Genomic DNA, 18,527 nt, shown 5'->3' on the forward strand with positions numbered 1-18,527 from the left:
CAAAAAATCTTAATATAGGACTTTCGGTCATTTTTAATCTCATGAATCGTTGAAAATGCCATTACTCGGAAATTTCAGACTACCATCACATACTATGGTTTTTTTTTTACTGTGGTTTTCTTCAGACTTTTCGGGGTACCCAAAGGAAAAATTATGAAACATCATGATAGCGTTTTGGAATATTAAAGAAAGGATTCTTCAGTCATTTAGTAAAAAAACCCTCGACAAGCAATGCAACTTGTTTCGGTTTGGCAGTATAGGACCAATATCGTGCAAACATACCAAAAATCATGAAGAGGATGGTACCTAAAAAACGTGTTGCGTTATGGTATAAGTAGAGTATTCGAGGTAAGACGGGCACCTGATTGTGTTTTGGCTTAACTATCGGGTTTTGGTCACACTCACTCCTAATTAACGATACTTAATGGATTCCAAAATATTCTACTTGCCACCGGAGCTGTCAAATGTAAAAATATAAACACACATAAAAAGTTATTCCTCTAACAGTGATGTGATGTAAATTTCGGTGTACATTTCCTAACGTAAAGCACCTAAACAGTAAAATGCTTACAACATTGTCTACTGTCCTGTTCCTAAACTTTTTCTTCGTGGCTTGTTAAATATAGTAGCTAGATTTTGTAATTACGTTTGAAAGTAGAGGCATATTCGTAAATAGTTTACCATCGGGACAATACGGACACTGTCAATAATTCAAAAGTAATGCATTCTAGTGTCCATATTTACATGCTCTCAGAGATCCCTATGTCATAGATATGTCCATAATATATCCACCGGTAAGCTAATGATTTTGTTCTTGAATGCTGATGTGATTTGATTTGTCCCATTATGAATTCCAGCACAAACTAGTTGTTACGCACTTCCCCAGGGTACCAAGACCATCCAAAAGATATCCAGACGTGGCCAATGCCGTTCTGAGTTCTCATAATGACCTACCATAATCGATCAATTACATATTTGAATTTCTTTTATAATGTAGAAGCATAAAATTTACAAGAATGTTCGCCTTACCTCTAACACCTGTCCATTTTTCCCGCACCTAAAAATTATGTGAATTTTTGGACTATTTTCAATGTTTAAACAAAATAGTTAAGTTTTAACAACATCAAATGGTGAATAATGTTTCCTTTAGTATGAGTTTAACTCACAGGAGAAGAGATGTCGTTATCTGCGTTGTTTTTTTTATATTCTACGCTTGTGCTCCCGGACCAGAAATTTGTGGCATCGCGAGTGAAATCTGTGTGGTGGAAATGATGACCATTTTGCTTTGGTTCCCATAAACTCACGCAAACATATACCTAAATGCAGGCTTCAGGGTTGCTTCCACTCACTTGCTGTAAAAATATATTTTTCGGAATTATGAAATCATGACATAGTATAATGCTAATTAGTACTTGTAAGTTAAGCAAGTGGAAGCAAGCCAATGCAAAATGTTTTTTGGAATTATGAAATCATGAGATGGTATAGTCACAGACAACGTCATTTCAAATATATGGACCGTACATAAATAATGATACAATTTGAAAGGGACCGGGGCTCATCACAAATTACGTCCACACGGTAACTGAAATAAACACGAGTGTTCACCGGTTGATAATAGTGCACATAAATCACTTTTCTCAACTAGTTAGTTCAGGTTTGTAAAGGAGCAGAGTAAAAGCTGTAAAACTGCACAGGTCTAAAAATAAACCTAGGTGCCTTTAAAAATGCTTCCAAGGTAGCGCTAACACAGTTGATTAGCTGAGTATAGGTTGTGTAGTTGTTGAAAAAGCACTTTTGATGTTTATGTCATTCAGCAAGGGTGGTTGGTTGTGTAGAAGCCATCTATGAGTAATATATTCTCATTATTAGCTTTGTTTTGCAGCTACAAGTTGAAAGTTGATTAATATTTGCATAGAAGTGATATTAGCGTTTATTAGCTAATGTTATTCAGTACGACTGACAAATTGAATAATGGTTGTGAAAAAGTTAAGTAAACGCTCTCCAAAACTTATTTGCTAGCCTCTGCTTGTAGCTGTCTCTGCAGTTTTTTTTCAGCTACTCTACTGCACAATGCTGGAAAAGGTGACTTATAAAGCTGAACATTCACAATTTAAACGCTTTACTCATTCCATTTATACAGCCTCAAGCTGTATGTAAACGTTATACGATATGAGGCAACCTTTACTCAACCTCTATAAAAGCAAATCTGGCGAACTTAGTCAGCTACTTATGGCTGTTGGGACGGTTGGATCATGTTCTTATTGCATTTCCTTTTACGCTTCTATACAGCTGTTATCCTGCTGTTTAGTTGTGTGCGAACTTGAAAGGCGCTTATTTAACCTTTTTCGGTTATCCACTCATCACTACACAGCTTTCTCTTGAAGCCGGGTTAAATATTATTTACCCTTTTTTTGTTGGAGGAATTGATTGAGTTTATTTTGCTGTGAGAAACAAACAAATTAATCGAAATTAGTTATAAGCTCACCACCAAATTATTTACCCTGAACCGGAACCTGGAATCGAACTCGAGACGACCGTATTGGCAAACCTTGACACTACCAACTTTGCTACGCCAACACTTTGAACTGACATAAACAAATATACATGACTTTCTACAATAATGCCGTTGAGTAGAGGCTCTATAATAGTGCACATGAATCACTTTTCTCGACTAGTTACTTCAACTTTGTAAAGAAGCATAGTAAAAGCTGTAAAACTGCACACGTCTAAAAATAAACCTAGTTTCTGTAACAATGCTTCCAAAGTAGCACTAAAACAGTTTATTAGCTGAGTACAGGTTGTTCCCAAGTAACCACGATGCTCGCTAATAGCACGCTAATCGCCCTTTTTGCAATATAAGATTAATATAGGGCTTCCAAACTTTATATCAGTCGTATATCAGTTTTATATCGCAAAAAGGGCGATTAGCGGGCTTGCTGGTTACTTGGGTTTAGTTGTTGAAAAAGTACTTTTGATGTTTATGTTATTCAGCAAGAGTGGTTGGTTGTATAAAAACCATCAAAGAGTAATATATTCACTTTATTAGCTTTGTTTTGCAGCTACAAGTTGAAAGTTGATTAATATTTGCATAGAAGTGGTATTACCGTTTATGGGATGCTGTTTTTCAGTGCGACAGACAAATTGAATAATGGTTATGGAAAAAGTTGAGTAAACGCTCTCCAAAACTATTTTGCTAGCTTTTGCTTGTAGCTGTATCAGCAGCTTTTTTTCAGCTACTTTACAGCACAATGCTGGAAAAGTTGGATTATAAAGCTGAAATTGTTAGTTGGGTGGTGCGGCTATGAATAGCTCTGAAAGGGGTTTCCCCGGTTAGAAAGGCTGAGAGTTCCAGAAGGGAACTCCCCAAAATACAGAGTTTGGTATAGGAGACCCCGGAAGGAGGTCTCCTGAAAAAGTTAGTCCCCTTAATGGAGAATGCTTAATGCTTGGAAATTATTTAATATTTTTGAATCATTTTTGGCAAGTTGCATCTTTGGACAATGGTTGAAAAGTACGTGTATGCAGTTTACAAAAACATTAGATTTTGTATGTACCTAGCACCCTTCAAGCTAAACTTGCCCGGATGGCGATCTTGCCCGTCTACCCCTATGTACTGCTTTTTAAGTCGATATCAAGGCTTTTTCCATGTAGCACACTCAAAACATTTATATTATTCTTTTGTGTATTGTTTTTAATATTACAAGCATTAAATTATTTACATGTAAAAAACAATGAAAAATGCTCTCCACCAACAAAAATACCGAAAATACTGGTTTTTTATCGTTCAAAAACCGGTATTTCGGTTTTGTAAAATAGCACGGTAAGACCGATAAAACCGGTTAATCAACCCTAGTTCTATACAGTACGCAATGAAAAATCCATTGAGCGTCGGCGCCGACAACAACTCAAAGATAGCGAAAATTTAAAATGATCGAACTCCCCTATCGACTGAAGACAGTTTTCAACAGGAAGTAAGCTCCGCATTTGACAATTTTTTTTTAACAGATACAACAACGTAGAGATGCAATCGTATCGTCGATAAAGCTTCTGATTTTTATTGTTTGATAGGAAACAGAATGATATCTTTGACCATGCATCAATTGAAGATGGTAGTGATAGATTTCGGGCTTAAGTATTTTTTCTGATATTGATATAGTGGAGCTTGTATCAGAGGTGGAAGTATTTCAAACCCAGATTAAAGAGCTATTACCTGGCCTAAGCTCTTCAACTCCTTTAGACATTTTGAAATGTGTCTTTGAAAATAGACTTGAACATATTTATCCTAGCATCGAAAGGCCTCTACACACCAAAAAAATGTGAATTTTACTGGCGATGTAAACATCCATGCATGCCAACATTCATGCCTGTAAACTTCCTTTTCACGTAAACTAGAAGCTTGCAAGAAATGTTGCAAACAAAGGTGGACAGTTGCATACAATATATGGCATATTGCATGACATGTCTCATAAATTTATACGATCTGTAATGTAAACTTGCATGATATATGACGCTCCATTTATGTGCATCATAGTAACGGAAATTTACACTACTTTTTTTAGCAGTGTACAATATTTTTGCCGGTTCCGGAATCGTTTGCACACAGCTTCAGCTAGTTCCAAATTATAAAAAGTTATCTACGTTCCCAAATGAGCCAAGACAGAACTCTACGCCTTGGTTATTCTTGCAACAGCAGAGGAATCGCTTCCCGAATGATATTTTGGATCAGTTGTCTGCAGCTCACGTAAGGATAGATTTTAAATTGATTTTAAGTGATGTTACACACTTAGAAATGATTACCGACTTCGGTAATTTTTACCGAACTTTCAACAGCTGAACTGTTCGGTAAAAATCAGGCATTTTAATACATTAGCTATAAAGCTTCTAAACAAGAAAAATTTCACCACAATCACAACAATCGATTATTCAAACAAGGCTGACAGTGTTAAAATTTAGTCAAAATTTCTAAGTGTGTAGACATTACTCCATGGATAATTTTGATTCGACTTTTCAGTCTTCAAGAAAAAGCGCTGATTACAGTTTATGCCAACGTTTCGATCCAGGGGTTGGGATCATCATTAGTGCTCGATATTAATCAACTTGTGTGGTTTGTGTGATTGTCCTACATATGGATGCCAGTTTCGTGCTGGTGATGATAAAACTGTAATCAGCGCTTTTTCTTGAAGACTGGACAGCCGAAACAAATTATCCATTTTAAGTGATGATTATGATGGTCTTACTAAGTACCCCAACTAACATAAATAAGCGTTACTTCACTGATAAAAAGGAATTGTATTGCTGTATGTATTTATTTGACGCAACAACATGTATTTATTTGACGCCAAAAAAATCGTTTTCATGGTTTGCCAGGGGTCATCCTTAACTACGTCTCTGATTCAAGATATTTGCAACAACAAACATTTTTCATTTTAGGTCCAATGTCACCCCCAGGCCTAATGCCACCCGACTGGCGGTACCAAAATTTCACAAGGATGAGTTTTGATACAAAGTTAACTCGCCAAACTGCTCCTGTATTTCCATGAATCGTTTCGATAGCACAATATTTCAGGCTAATTGAAAATTGAGATTGAAAACACTCACAGGAACGATCAAAAACATACACTGGCAGAACTAATTAGATTTTTTTTTCAACTCTTTCTATTCTTTTTCTTATATATGTTTCAATCCAAGCGATTAAAATCGCTCGCGCAATGTTCTTTCGCTGTCTGCAATGTATTTAACGATTTTTTTTTCGTATTTTTTTAACCTCAAGCAAAAGAAGTTTGCCTACATCTAGAGCGAAAGGCTCTCTCCCCCTTTACACCGTTTGAATTCAGCGGACTTTCCAAGTACATAAAACACAGGCAGGACATTGCTGGAGTAAGAAGTGAAAAAAAACAGCACAGAATAGGAAGATGAGTCTCTACCGATACCCGCCGTTGGCTCGAAAGATATGATTTACCAACTAAATCTAATAAATAAGTACTCATCACCCTTTCTTCGGCGAAGCTCAAGCTGCAGGAGCGAAGCATTGTGAGCGAAAAAAAGTTTGTAACATAATGAGCATTAAAAGTTTTTTTTTTTTTCTTATTCTTTTCTTTGGCGTATGTTAGGCGGTGTACATCGTCTTGTATTTTTTATGCTTAATTTATATTATATATTTCCCCCTTTCGAGTTAACATATTTCTGTCCCGTACTCGCGTGTAACTGAACATTGCTGAGATAAAGGTTTGTAGTAATTGAAACAATAGAGTAAACGTTTAATTCATTGATGTTAAATAACTATTTGGATTGATTACTTCGAAAAATATACACATTTGACAGTTGTGTTTAATCTGAACAATGCTATTTGACATGCAGCTAACTCTCGATATTTCTATAACTCTATGGATTGAGTGGTCCCTTAATTTTCCCATGTATCGCAATCTCTATAAGTCGATATTCCCACAAACCGATGCCTCCTTTGGTCGATATTCTAAGAAATATTATTTTCATTTCATAATAATTTAAATATCTTAAAGGCAGAACTTTCACATTCTGTGGTTCTGAAAACTCAGAACAATTATCTATATCCGAACATGTCACGAACAACAGCGCAAGAAAATTACAATTTCAACCAATGTACACTGTGACAGTGTACTACGTTAAACATAATTTGAGCAATTATTAAATATTGAAGGAAACATCGAGTTATAGAATTGTCGACTTTTAGAATCAATATTTTTTTTATCACCCTTAATTTCAAGAAACGTATAGGAATTTGAAAAATGCTTCAAGAACTTATAAAGTAAAATTTTTGTAGAGTAATTGCCCAAATTATGTTTAACGCAGGTTTTAGCGCACTCTCATAGTGCACAGTGGTTGAAATTGTAATTTTCGTGCGCTTAATTGATAATAAGGTCATTTAAATGGTATGATGTCTTCTGAGAAGTTTATGGATATGCTAATGCGCTTTATTAAAACAAATTATTTTATATGGATTGATTAGCACTTCAGTTCATCTTTCAAATACAGCTAGTTTGATTTGCCCAATTTTGCCCGACTTTGAGTAGTTCGTCTTAAAAAAGTGCTATTTTCGGGTCAAATCGATGAATATCATATGAAATATAACTCCGTTAGCTTTACGGAGCGGATAATTCATTGTACATTGGTTGTAACAAAATTAACTTATGTCTATGTCTATGGCTTACCCGAGGTTAGAGGCGTACATTGTCGAAGGATAGGATCAGGGGAGAAGCTTGGTGGTGGGGTTTTGTTGTCTCTTCAGAGCGTTGTCGACCGACTGAGTTCGACCGACTATGGTGATCAGTAGGCGACGATGAGACTCATCGATACGTGGGGACAAGACAAATAAAAACATATAAAGAGAAACAAAAGACAAAGGAGTTAAATTCTTATACACTCAGGTCTTTTTTTACACGGGGGATACGTACCGTGTAAAAAAAACCGTGTAAAAAAAAACCTACGAGATTTTGATTTTTCGCATGCTTAAATGTTTTTAAAAAATCGGATTTTGATGCCATTTGTATTGCCAATGATATGGTCCATATAGACATATTTTAAAAATTTCTGTATTTACACCAAAAATTGTGATATTTTTTTTAAGTATGCCATTCGATTACAAATAGCATGAAACGGATAATGTGATTGTAATCAAGTAGATAGGTTGTATCGTTGCCGAGAAATCGTTAAAAACGTACCGTGTAAATCGTGGAAAACCGTGTAAAAAAAACCGTGTAAAAAAAAACCGCGTAAAAAAAACCGTGTGCAAAAAGACTTCAGTGTACTAGACGTTTGCAGAAACACATAAATCGACTGCATATATCAGAGATATATAGGGTTGTCTTCCTTGGGCCTCGAGGGTATTCGAAAGTCACTCTCTGGTGGCGTCATTATCCGTACATTGCCAGACTGCGTGATCGATGTCATCGTAACCGATTCTAAACCGACATATGTTGCTGTCCTCGAGATTTATTCTATGAAGATGCGCTTCTAGCGAGTAGTGGTTGGATATAAGCCTACTCATCACGCGAATAAAGTCACGACTTAAGCCCTTGCCTTTAAACCACGCTCTCGAATAAACATTAGGAATAATTGAAACCGGACGTAACGTTAACTGTCCAAAAGGTTTTGACAGAATCGCTAATATTGTAATATTTTTTTTTCAACGCTTTGGTCTAGACATTTGCAAGGTGACCACTCAACCGGCAAAACCGGGAGGAGTAGGAATTCAAAGTCTCAAAATTATAAATGCTATTTACCCAATCCTGAATTTTGAATTTCTATTTCTGGAGCATGATCAAATTTTCAGTGGCTGAATTATCTATGAAGATAATTTCTCCATTTCTAGAAGATAAATACACTCAGGTCTTTTTTTACACGGGGGATACGGTCCGTGTAAAAAAAACCGTGTAAAAAAAACCTACGAGATTTTGATTTTTCGCATGCTTAAATGTTTTTAAAAAATCGGATTTTGATGCCATTTGTAATTAAAGCATGATATGGTCCATATAGACATATTTAAAAAAAATCTGTATTTACACCAAAAATTGTGATTTTTTTTTTAAGTATGCCATTTGATTACAAATAGCTTGAAACGGATAATGTGATTGGAATCAAGTCGATAGGTTGTATAGTTGTCGAGAAATCGTTAAAAACGTACCGTGTAAATCGTGGAAAACCGTGTAAAAAAAACCGTGTAAAAAAAACCGCGTAAAAAAAACCGTGTAAAAAAAGACTTCAGTGTAACTCTTCATTGGATATCTTTGAGAATTTGTTAGAATAAGCTCAAGAATTCTTCAGATTTGCTTTCCCTAGATTCTCCTGAATAAGGTTATTCTTCTCCCTGGTATTTCATAAGAGCCTTCAATATTATCTGTATACCACTTTTGGGATCCCCTCTAGGAAATTCTTAGAATTCAGTTTACAATTATCTTAGTATTCTTAATAATTCTCGCGAGGTTTCCGTTAAATTCATTTAAATCATTCTCTTTAAACGTTACCGTTTGGGAATTTATCCTTCGAATATTTCTAATAATTTCCTTGAAGTCCATCTTAGCAAACTTCAACTATTGTCTTGAAAATCTAAACAGAAATATCTATCTCTCCAAAAAAATACGCACGTCCAATCTACGTGAAAACATAAGTAGCTATCGTCCATACTACTTTGCACGTAGCACTTACGTTAATGTCATGTAACCAACAAATATAACCATTTAGTGGTCAACGTGAACAGTAAGGTAAATATAACGTGAGGTAGAAACCGTTTAATTGAACCGTTTTCACATAAGACTGTACGCAGTTTTGAAAAATCATTTTTCGAGATAAACGCGTTTAAAGCCCAGAGCGTTCCATGGCGGCCGGGACGCCGCTTCGAACAATGGCCTGTAGAAACTTTTCTTGTGTGCGGATCGCAAAACCCTTTCAACACAATATAGTAGAAACTTATAGCTTTCAAAAAATGCAATAACAAAAATATTGATTTTTTGAAAATTTTGAATGAGAATCTCCCATAAAGTATGAATGGATTTTCACGAAATGGTTATGTGATTTTGAAATGATATTTACTAAAAAATTACCTTTACCTTTCTTTTGCGTTCCATGATTTCTAATAATATTGGAATGAATTTTTACTTAATGTTTCCCTGATATTGAGGTGATGTTTACGGGATCAAAAAAATTCTAAATGTTTTCCATTTTGGCCAGAAAAGGAATAATTAAAAAAAAGTAGGGTAGAGCGCTACTTCGTCGTAATCGCCCATTTCCGTTCTATCGATCAGAAAAGATCAATAATATCAAGAATTTCACCGTGCATAAATCAATTATAGGTTTGTTCCTATGCGTAGTTCATTAGCTACAACATAAATCCTATTAGAGCGCATTGTATGAATATTTACGCTCATTGTTCTCAAAACAAAAGAAGCGCTCCTAGCGTATCCCCTTTTTCCACGTTTATCCGTAGGGCGAAGAAAATCTAATGGCGTTTCAATGCGTTAGGACGGAATTGAAACTCGTAGAACGAATTTAGAATCAAGAAGCAGTATTAGATTTTAAACAATATCTCAACAATTTGAAACTCTTTATCAAATCCAACGGTACGTATGGAAAGGTGAATAAATTTATAAGTCATCTTTGACAGAAATATTCCATTTTTTGTTTAAACCCGTTCAGAAAAGAGAGGTAAAGCGCGGCTTGTGCTTAGTAGGACGGAAATTAGATCAAAAACCCTAATGGTTTTATCATCCGATAAAACTTGTGACGTTCCAATTTTCATTTGCTTTTCCTATTGCCTATGGCCTCGAGATATAGCAAGTTTTCTGAGGTTTCGAATAAAAAAATCTCGGGGTCCAATTTCTTGGCTTTTTTACTTCGTCATCGTGAAAGTTTCCCAGATGATGTAAAATGATTTAGATTTTTTTAAGCTCTAGAGACTTTGTCAAAGCCCTAAATTTTGGTGGGGGGGAGGGGGGAGGGGTGGTTGGTCATGAAATAGATGTGAATTTGGAAATGTCTGTAAAAGTCATGTTCGAGTAAAAGACCTGCTTTTTGGCAAAAATTGAATAAATTTGGGACTTTCGTCCCCCCTCATTCACTTTTTCAGTGACAGTGAATAAAGACAGTCAAGTTATAGATCGGCCAACGTGAGTTGACGTATCCAAACAAACCGTCAAACCGTATGGTAAATGTTCGTTGTGGATACAACATGGCTGCACATGGACAGGTCTATAACTATGACCGTCTATAACAGTGACGTTCATGTGGTGGATTTTAAAACGCGCGAAAAAAAATGCGTGGTGCAAAATGCATCGTACGTGTAATATGATTAAAGATGTAAAACAGTGTAACCCAATAAATTTCAAATTTTTCCCTTGATTACAAAAGTCTGTAAATATCAGTGAAAAAAACTAAAAAGTCTGTAAATGTCTGCAACGAAAAAAATGTTTGTGAAAAAAATAAAAGTCTGTAAATTCACAGGCATGTCTGTAAATCTAGCATCTCTGGTGGCAAATACCGCGTCTTCGTTACCTGTATAGTACGGTCACGTACGGTGCTGCTAATCGTGCAGCGGCGATAAATATTTTACACAAACCATATCAACTAGATAATACACTATTTGAAACAACGTAATTTTTTAAGACTTCAAGAGGCGGGCGCATCGTTATTTTTGGGAAATTTATATTTAAGGGTGCAGGTCAATATTAGGTGCGACTACTTAGCTCAAATTTTAGAAACACAGCACTGGACCCAGATTGGGGACACGTACCATAATTTTCCTCACTGTTTTATTACATTATCATACGTTACATTATGTTACATTATCAGACGAATGTTTAACAAGTTGACTCTAGAATTAGCAACTTCTGTTGATTTTCTGATTATTCTCTGTTTGATTTGTCAAAACATGATCGTTCAAAGGACCATATTTTCATTTTGGTTGTTGATAATCAAATTTTATAAAAAAAAAATAACAAATCCCGCTTCGTGCTTACATTCTCAAATCAAGGTTCCTTCCAGATGGCCTCGTTGATGTTCTCGTCATCAAGTTGCAGCGAATTGCAAAACAGAACATAAGCGATGCCACACAAACATAATATAGGCGAATTCTAATGAATCACGATATGAGGTAATCCCCACCACAAAGCCACGTCCGCAACACGAAATATCGCGTGAAAGCATAATGACGATGCATTTGTTGCCGGAAATGAAGTTTAAATCACACGATTTATCATCCAATCGTGAGAAGGATATGAAAAGGAATCTCCTGAGAAAGAAAAATAAAAACGAGAGCCAAGCATCAGTTCGTGTTTGTGTCCTTGAAGATATTATTCCCTCGCAACGTGTTCACTGTTCAGCCTATGTTTATGCTCGTGCAATGATGCGATTCGGGAGGATTTTTGCCTGCATAGAGATGATTTATCGGCATTGATGAGCATTCTTTATGTTTCGTTCAACCAAAATAGAAATTATTTTATTGAGAATAAAGAGCGCATCTTTACTAATTAATTACTATTTTTATCTTAACCGTGCAAAACAAGCATCTGCGAAACATTTCAAAAATAATCTGTTCAAATTTAAATATGATAAATCTGCATTGGAGCATCCTTCTTCTCCAAGGACATAGTTCTTAATGAGTTCACTTGTGCAAAGAAAGTGCAACACCATCCGTTTTAGATGACCGAATCTCGACTCAGTATGTCCGCTCTAAGCTGATGCCTATTGTGTTTGCTGCTGCAATATTCTCCTCGTCTGCTTCCCATCGTTGCCTACCACATAGTCCTTGCAGACCATGATGGCAATCTGCTGAAATCCTTCCAAGCGTGTCGTGCGATGATGAGGCACAGTTTTCGGCTTATAACTACCTATAGACGGACTGATTTCTTTTTTGGACTCGAATCAGTCGGTCCCTTCTTTTTGCTATGTAGGGCATCCAAAGAGTTTTTTTGTTTTCATGTTTCTTCTCTTTGCTCTACAGTTTCGTTCAATGCATCGACTAATGAATGCATGCATACCAGCAGTGTGTTGGGATGATCCTACATGCAACAGTGACTACCAAAATCGAATGATATGTTTGTTTAATTAGCTTTCCCTAAGACGCACACCATGTACATTGAAGTATGAGTGATTCTTGATTAGACATAAATATTGTTTTCTGGGGTATATATGCAGCAACCCCTGCTGCCATGGGATGGCAAAGTGGCGAAAATCAATAAATAGAATTCAATTAAACTTGCAATGTTAATCAAGGATTGCCTACACATTATTTGATCTGTTATGTTAAATATGATCGAAACATAGTAAAAAGATAAATATTTCGATGAGTTTTCAGCATTTGTTTATGGTAGGCACCACGATTACATAGAAATAATGAAAAAAGAAACAATTCTATATCGCCAAAAAATGGCTTTTTTAGTATGTTTGGGTGTACACATTCAATATAAAATGTAGAATAATAATAAAGCGGAAATTTTTTACTGGATGTGCTGACAAAGATTTCAAATAAAGTTTAGGAGAAGAATTTAGATTCTAAACAATTTGTATTTAATATAATTTAATACCCAACTTTCCCGCTTTTGGATTTGTGATTTTTATTTTCTCAGCTTTCAGTAAAGTCCATCGAACGTGATCGACTCATGTTTTAGATGGAGTCATGTTACCAAAAATAGGAACTCGCCGTATTGAACTGGATTTGCTAATAAAAACCGTACTGGTAGCTTCTACAGGAATACATCATTTTAAAGTAAAACATTTGTTTCTATAAGGAAACATGTGATTTGGCCCGTTTTGCGATACCTTTACTCGTTCTCGAGATATATGAGATAATGATGAACACGTACATGGACTTATGCTTGCGAATATATCAAGGATGAATTAAAAAAAACCCTTTGATGCATCCAATGTATTTAGAGAATGTAAGATTTCGTTGAGGGTAACATTATTAACTATAATATCTCTCATTGGCTCAGGAAGGTATGAGAAATACTGGTAATCCCGGTCTTGGTCATCATATATGTAAAAATCCTGAAAAAAAACTCATCAAATAAGTTACTGATCTCGCTAGTCGTTTTCCTGTTTTGTTGTCTAGGTAAAATTTTGAAGGATAATTATTTGACTTCTGCTCGCTCTAACAAAGCTTAAAAACGATTTCGGGTCTGATTTAATGTTGTCTTCAACCTGACTGTTATACCGTTCGAATGCGTTTTTTACTTCACAGTTTCCAGTCCGCATCGTGCTCTCTTGCCGTGCGGATCTATTTGCTTTTTGCTGAAGGAAGTGTTACTACTACCTAAAGCTACAACAAATTTGCACTTTTCAGTGCTCAACCTGTAAAATTTATACCTTGTTCAACTCTTATTCCTCTTCGATCCATGTTTGGACCCTACCCGTGGTAATCCTTCTTGGATATCGATTTGGAAAATTCCTTTTCAATCCTTCAGATTCTTATAGTAATCTGCTTGGAAGTCGATTAGGATAGAAATTTACTGCCGCCATGGATCTAAGCGCAAAAGAAAGGGGCAAACTCTTGATCCCCCTTCTGATGAAATTAATTTGAGTAATCAATTTGATTTGCTCACGGATGATGAGAATGATCCATCATCCAAGAAAAATTCTAGTAAACTTTCCCGGCTTAATGCCAAGAAGGAAAAGATTCCCCGTATTGTGATAACCACTTCCGATTTCCGTGCTCTTCGCATGGAACTTTTGAACTTCGTGAAAGTTAAGTTTTCACTACAAATTGAACGTCGGGGTGACTGCCGTGTATTGGCTGAAACCTTGGATGGATTTAAATGTCTTCTCAAGTATCTTACTGAGAAGCAGCACAAATTTTTTACTTACGACACCAAAACTGAACGTGTGTTCAAGGTTGTCATGAAAGGACTGCCCAGTGGTGAATCCCTGGATCAGATCAAAAATGAACTGGCAAAATTACTTGGAGTTGTGTCACTCCAAGTAATCAAAATGAAAATGAAATCCCGTCCTGGCGATTCGCGCAACGGGATTTCTAAAGATTTTTATTTAGTTCACTTCAAGTCTAGTGAACTAAACAACCTTAAGGCCTTAGAAAAAGCTAGCTATGCTCCATGTCCGAGTGAAGTGGGAACACTTCAGGAAGACTGGAGGAAATTTCCAAAACCTCACCCAGTGCCGTAAGTGCCAGGGATGGGGTCACGGACCTAAAAATTGCTACATGCCAGCTAAATGCATGAATTGTGGTGATTCCTCTCACGCAAAGGACGACTGTGCTGTGAAGGAAGATCCTAAGAAATTTAAATGTTCAAATTGTGGTGAAAACCACAAATCCAATTTTTGGGAATGTAAGACTCGCAAAGCGATCCTACAATCTCGTTCTAACCGACAGGTAGGAAACGCTTCACGCTCGCTGCTAACAATGTTCAGCGTGTTAATGGAGCTACCTATGCTGCTATTGCAGCGGGTAGAAATCAAAATACTAACCAAAGTAATTCTAACGGAAATTTTGACAATTTTGACTCAGAAATATTATCTTCAGAAATCATTAATTGACATGATTTCTGATATGTTTAAATCTAACTCCATGTTTGATGCTATTCAAACTGGAGTCAAATTTGCAAACAATATTGTCATGACTTTAAAATTCAGTAATGGATTTTTTTTTCTTTGATTTGTTTTCCGTCGATCTTGTTTTCCGTGCTGAGCACCAATGCTACCGACGCCAGGAAGGCAACTCCCACACCTGGACCCTACCTATCGACCCATCAACTCATGAACCGGGGACCAACGGCTTTACTTCCCTTCCGAAGGAAGGCGTGATCAGGGATGTTATGCCTCATCAGAACATCCCGGCGGCGCCGACTGGGATTGAACCCAGGCCTGCTGGGGTGAGAGGCAATCACGCTTACAACTACACCACCGGCGCCGCTTAATGGATTTTAAAGCATTAAATATTTTAAATTGGAATGCTCGATCTCTTAAAGATAATGAAGACGAGCTATTTAACTTTTTAAGAGTTCCTAACGTGCATATTGCCGTTATAACTGAAACGTTCCTTAAACCTGACCATAAGGTTAAGAAGGACACAAATTATTTCATTTATAGAAATGATCGTCTTGATGGACCCTGTGGTGGCGTTGCCATCATTGTTGATAGACGAATCAAACATAAAATTCTTTCTTCATTTGAAACCATAGTTTTCGAAACTTTGGGAGTTTCTGTTGAAACAAAATTTGGACAACTTACGTTTATAGCTGCCTATTTGCTATTCCAATGCGTAGGTCAGCAAAAGAATTTTTTCAAGGGTAACCTTCAGAAACTTACCCGTCATAGGTCTAAATTCTTCATTATTGGTGATTTTAATGCAAAACACCGCTCATGGAATAATGTTCAAAGCAATTCCATTGGTAATATTCTGTTTGATGATTGTTCTGCAGGTTATTACACTATTTAATATCCAAACAGCCCAACATGCTTTTCTTCATGTCAACTTTGTAGCCAATTGGTTACCCGTGCTGACTTCGGTTCTGATAACCTTCCAGTAACTTTTGAAATATCCCAAGAAATAATTTCTAATCCCAACAGCTCTACTTTCAATTACCATAGAGCTGATTGGGAATAATATCGAACATTTATGGAATATAACTTCGATCCAAACATTCCTTTGCAAACCAAAGATGAAATTAATTATGCTCTTGAATCTCTGACTACTTCTATAGTTGAAGCAAGAGCTGCCTCAGTAACAAAATGCGAGGTTAAATTTGATTCAATTATAATAGACGACGATCTTCAGCTCTTGATCCGTCTTAAAAATGTCCGTAGGAGACAATATCAAAGAACACGCGATCCTGCAATGAAAGTTATCTGGCGGGATTTGCAAAAATAAATTAAAAAACGATTCTCTGCCCTGAGGAACAAACCTTTTGAAAATAATGTTTCTATATTAGACCCGAGTTCTAAACCCTTTTGGAAACTTACAAAAATTTTGAAAAAAACCTCAAAATCTTATTCCAGCGCTTAAAGAAGGTGGTAACATTTTGATCACAAATTTGGAAAAAGCTCGGAAACTTACTAAGCAATTCGAGAGTTCCCATAATTAGGGGCTGTTCATAAACTACGTAGACAGTTTAGGGGGGGGGGGGGTTGAGAATTATCCACGGCCCATACAAATTTTAAAAATTTTGTATGGACAATTGTCTACGCAGGGGGAGGGGGGGGGGGTCAAAAATCCCAAAAAACTGTCTACGTAGTTTATGAACAGACCCTTACAGTTTGGGTCTTACTAGTCCTATTGCGAATCAGGTTGCTCGGGATGATCTGAATATTTTCTATTTTTTGATGATTCCTTGGACACTGATTTGGACGAAGTAAGGTCCTTAACTAAAAAGTTTCATAATATGAAAACTCCAGGTGATGATGGAATTTTCTATATCCTCATCAAAAAACTCCCAGAGAGTACCTCGTCTTTCTTGGTAAAATTATATAACAGATGTTTCCATTTGGCATACTTTCCTGATAAATGGAAAAATGCAAAAGTTGTTCCAATTTTGAAGCCGGGAAAAATCCAGCTGAAGCTTCTAGCTACCGTCCAATAAGTTTGCTTTCTTCAATAAGTAAACTTTTTGAAAAGATAATTTTGAATAGAATGATGCTTCACATCAATACGAACTCAATTTTTGCAGATGAGCAGTTTGGATTTCGCCATGGTCGCCAACTCTTAAGAGTTACCAATTTAATTCGTTCAAACAAATCTGAAGGCCACTCAACTGGAGTTGCTCTTCTAGACATAAAAAAAGCAATCGACAGTGTTTGGCATGAAGGTTTGATTGCTAAATTGAAAAAGTTTAATTTTCCACTTTATATTATGAAATTAGGTCCAAATTATTTAACTGACAGAACTCTGCAGGTAAATTACCGAAATTCCAAATCTGAACGACTACCTGTTAGGGCAAGAGTTCCTCAGGGTAGCATTCTTGGGCCTATATTGTATAACATTTTCACTTCGGACCTCCCTTATTTGCCTCAAAGTTGCCACAAATCTTTGTTCGCTGATGACACAGGCATTTCCGTTAAAGGAAGAAGTCTTCGTGTTATTTGCAGCAGACTGCAGAAAAGTTTAGATATTTTCTCTTCTTATTTACAAAAATGGAAGATTTCTCCCAACGCTTCCAAAACTCAACTTATAATATTTCCACATAAGCCTGGAGCTTGGTTTTTGAAACCTAGTAGTAGTCACATAGTTACTATGAGTGGAGTTCCAATTTCCTTGTCAAACCAAGTGAAATATCTTGGATTAATACTTGACCAAAAATTAACTTTTAAAGATCACATTGAGGGCATTCAAGCCAAATGTAATAAATATATAAAATGTTTGTATCCTCTAATAAACTGGAAATCCAAACTTTGCCTGACGAATAAACTTCTAATATTTAAACAAGTTTTTAGACCGTGCCAAAGCACTTCAAAGGATTCAGAACAAAGTTCTGAAGATGATTTTGAAGTTGCCTCCCTGGTACAGTTCTACCGAAGTACATAGGATTTAGAATGTTGAGACTTTAGAACAAATGTCCAACAAAATAATTAATAATTTCAGGCAAAAATCGTTGCAATCCTCAATTGCAACGATTCATTCCCTTAATACTTAGATAAGATTTAGTTTTAGTTTTTAGTTTTAAGATGACAATTGCTATACTGACATGCAGATTTAAAAAAAAACCTGTTTAAAATACTGAATTGTCAAGGCAGGAACAATGTAAAAACACTTAGATAAATATCATAACAATTAAGGCTGATAAGTTACTGTAGTAACTAGAGCACCTAGGTTAAAATAAAATGTAATTTATTTTGAATTTGGAACAAATAAAGAGTTAAAAAAAAAAAAAACTTCACAGTTTTGATGATGATGATGATGAGACCCCGTCGGAATTCAACTGTGGTTGGACGAGCTACGATCACCACAGTGGCCGATCAACCATCAACGAAGAGGGAAAGATAGATAGAAAACGTCATTGGAGATCAGAACATTGATCAATTATAAACAATGATACGTGAATTAGCTCTAC

Source organism: Ochlerotatus camptorhynchus, unplaced genomic scaffold, assembly GCF_037179485.1.
Source record: "Ochlerotatus camptorhynchus isolate MF236.1 unplaced genomic scaffold, CSIRO-AGI_Acam_v1.1 ptg000655l, whole genome shotgun sequence".
Taxonomy (NCBI): Eukaryota; Metazoa; Arthropoda; class Insecta; order Diptera; family Culicidae; genus Ochlerotatus; species Ochlerotatus camptorhynchus.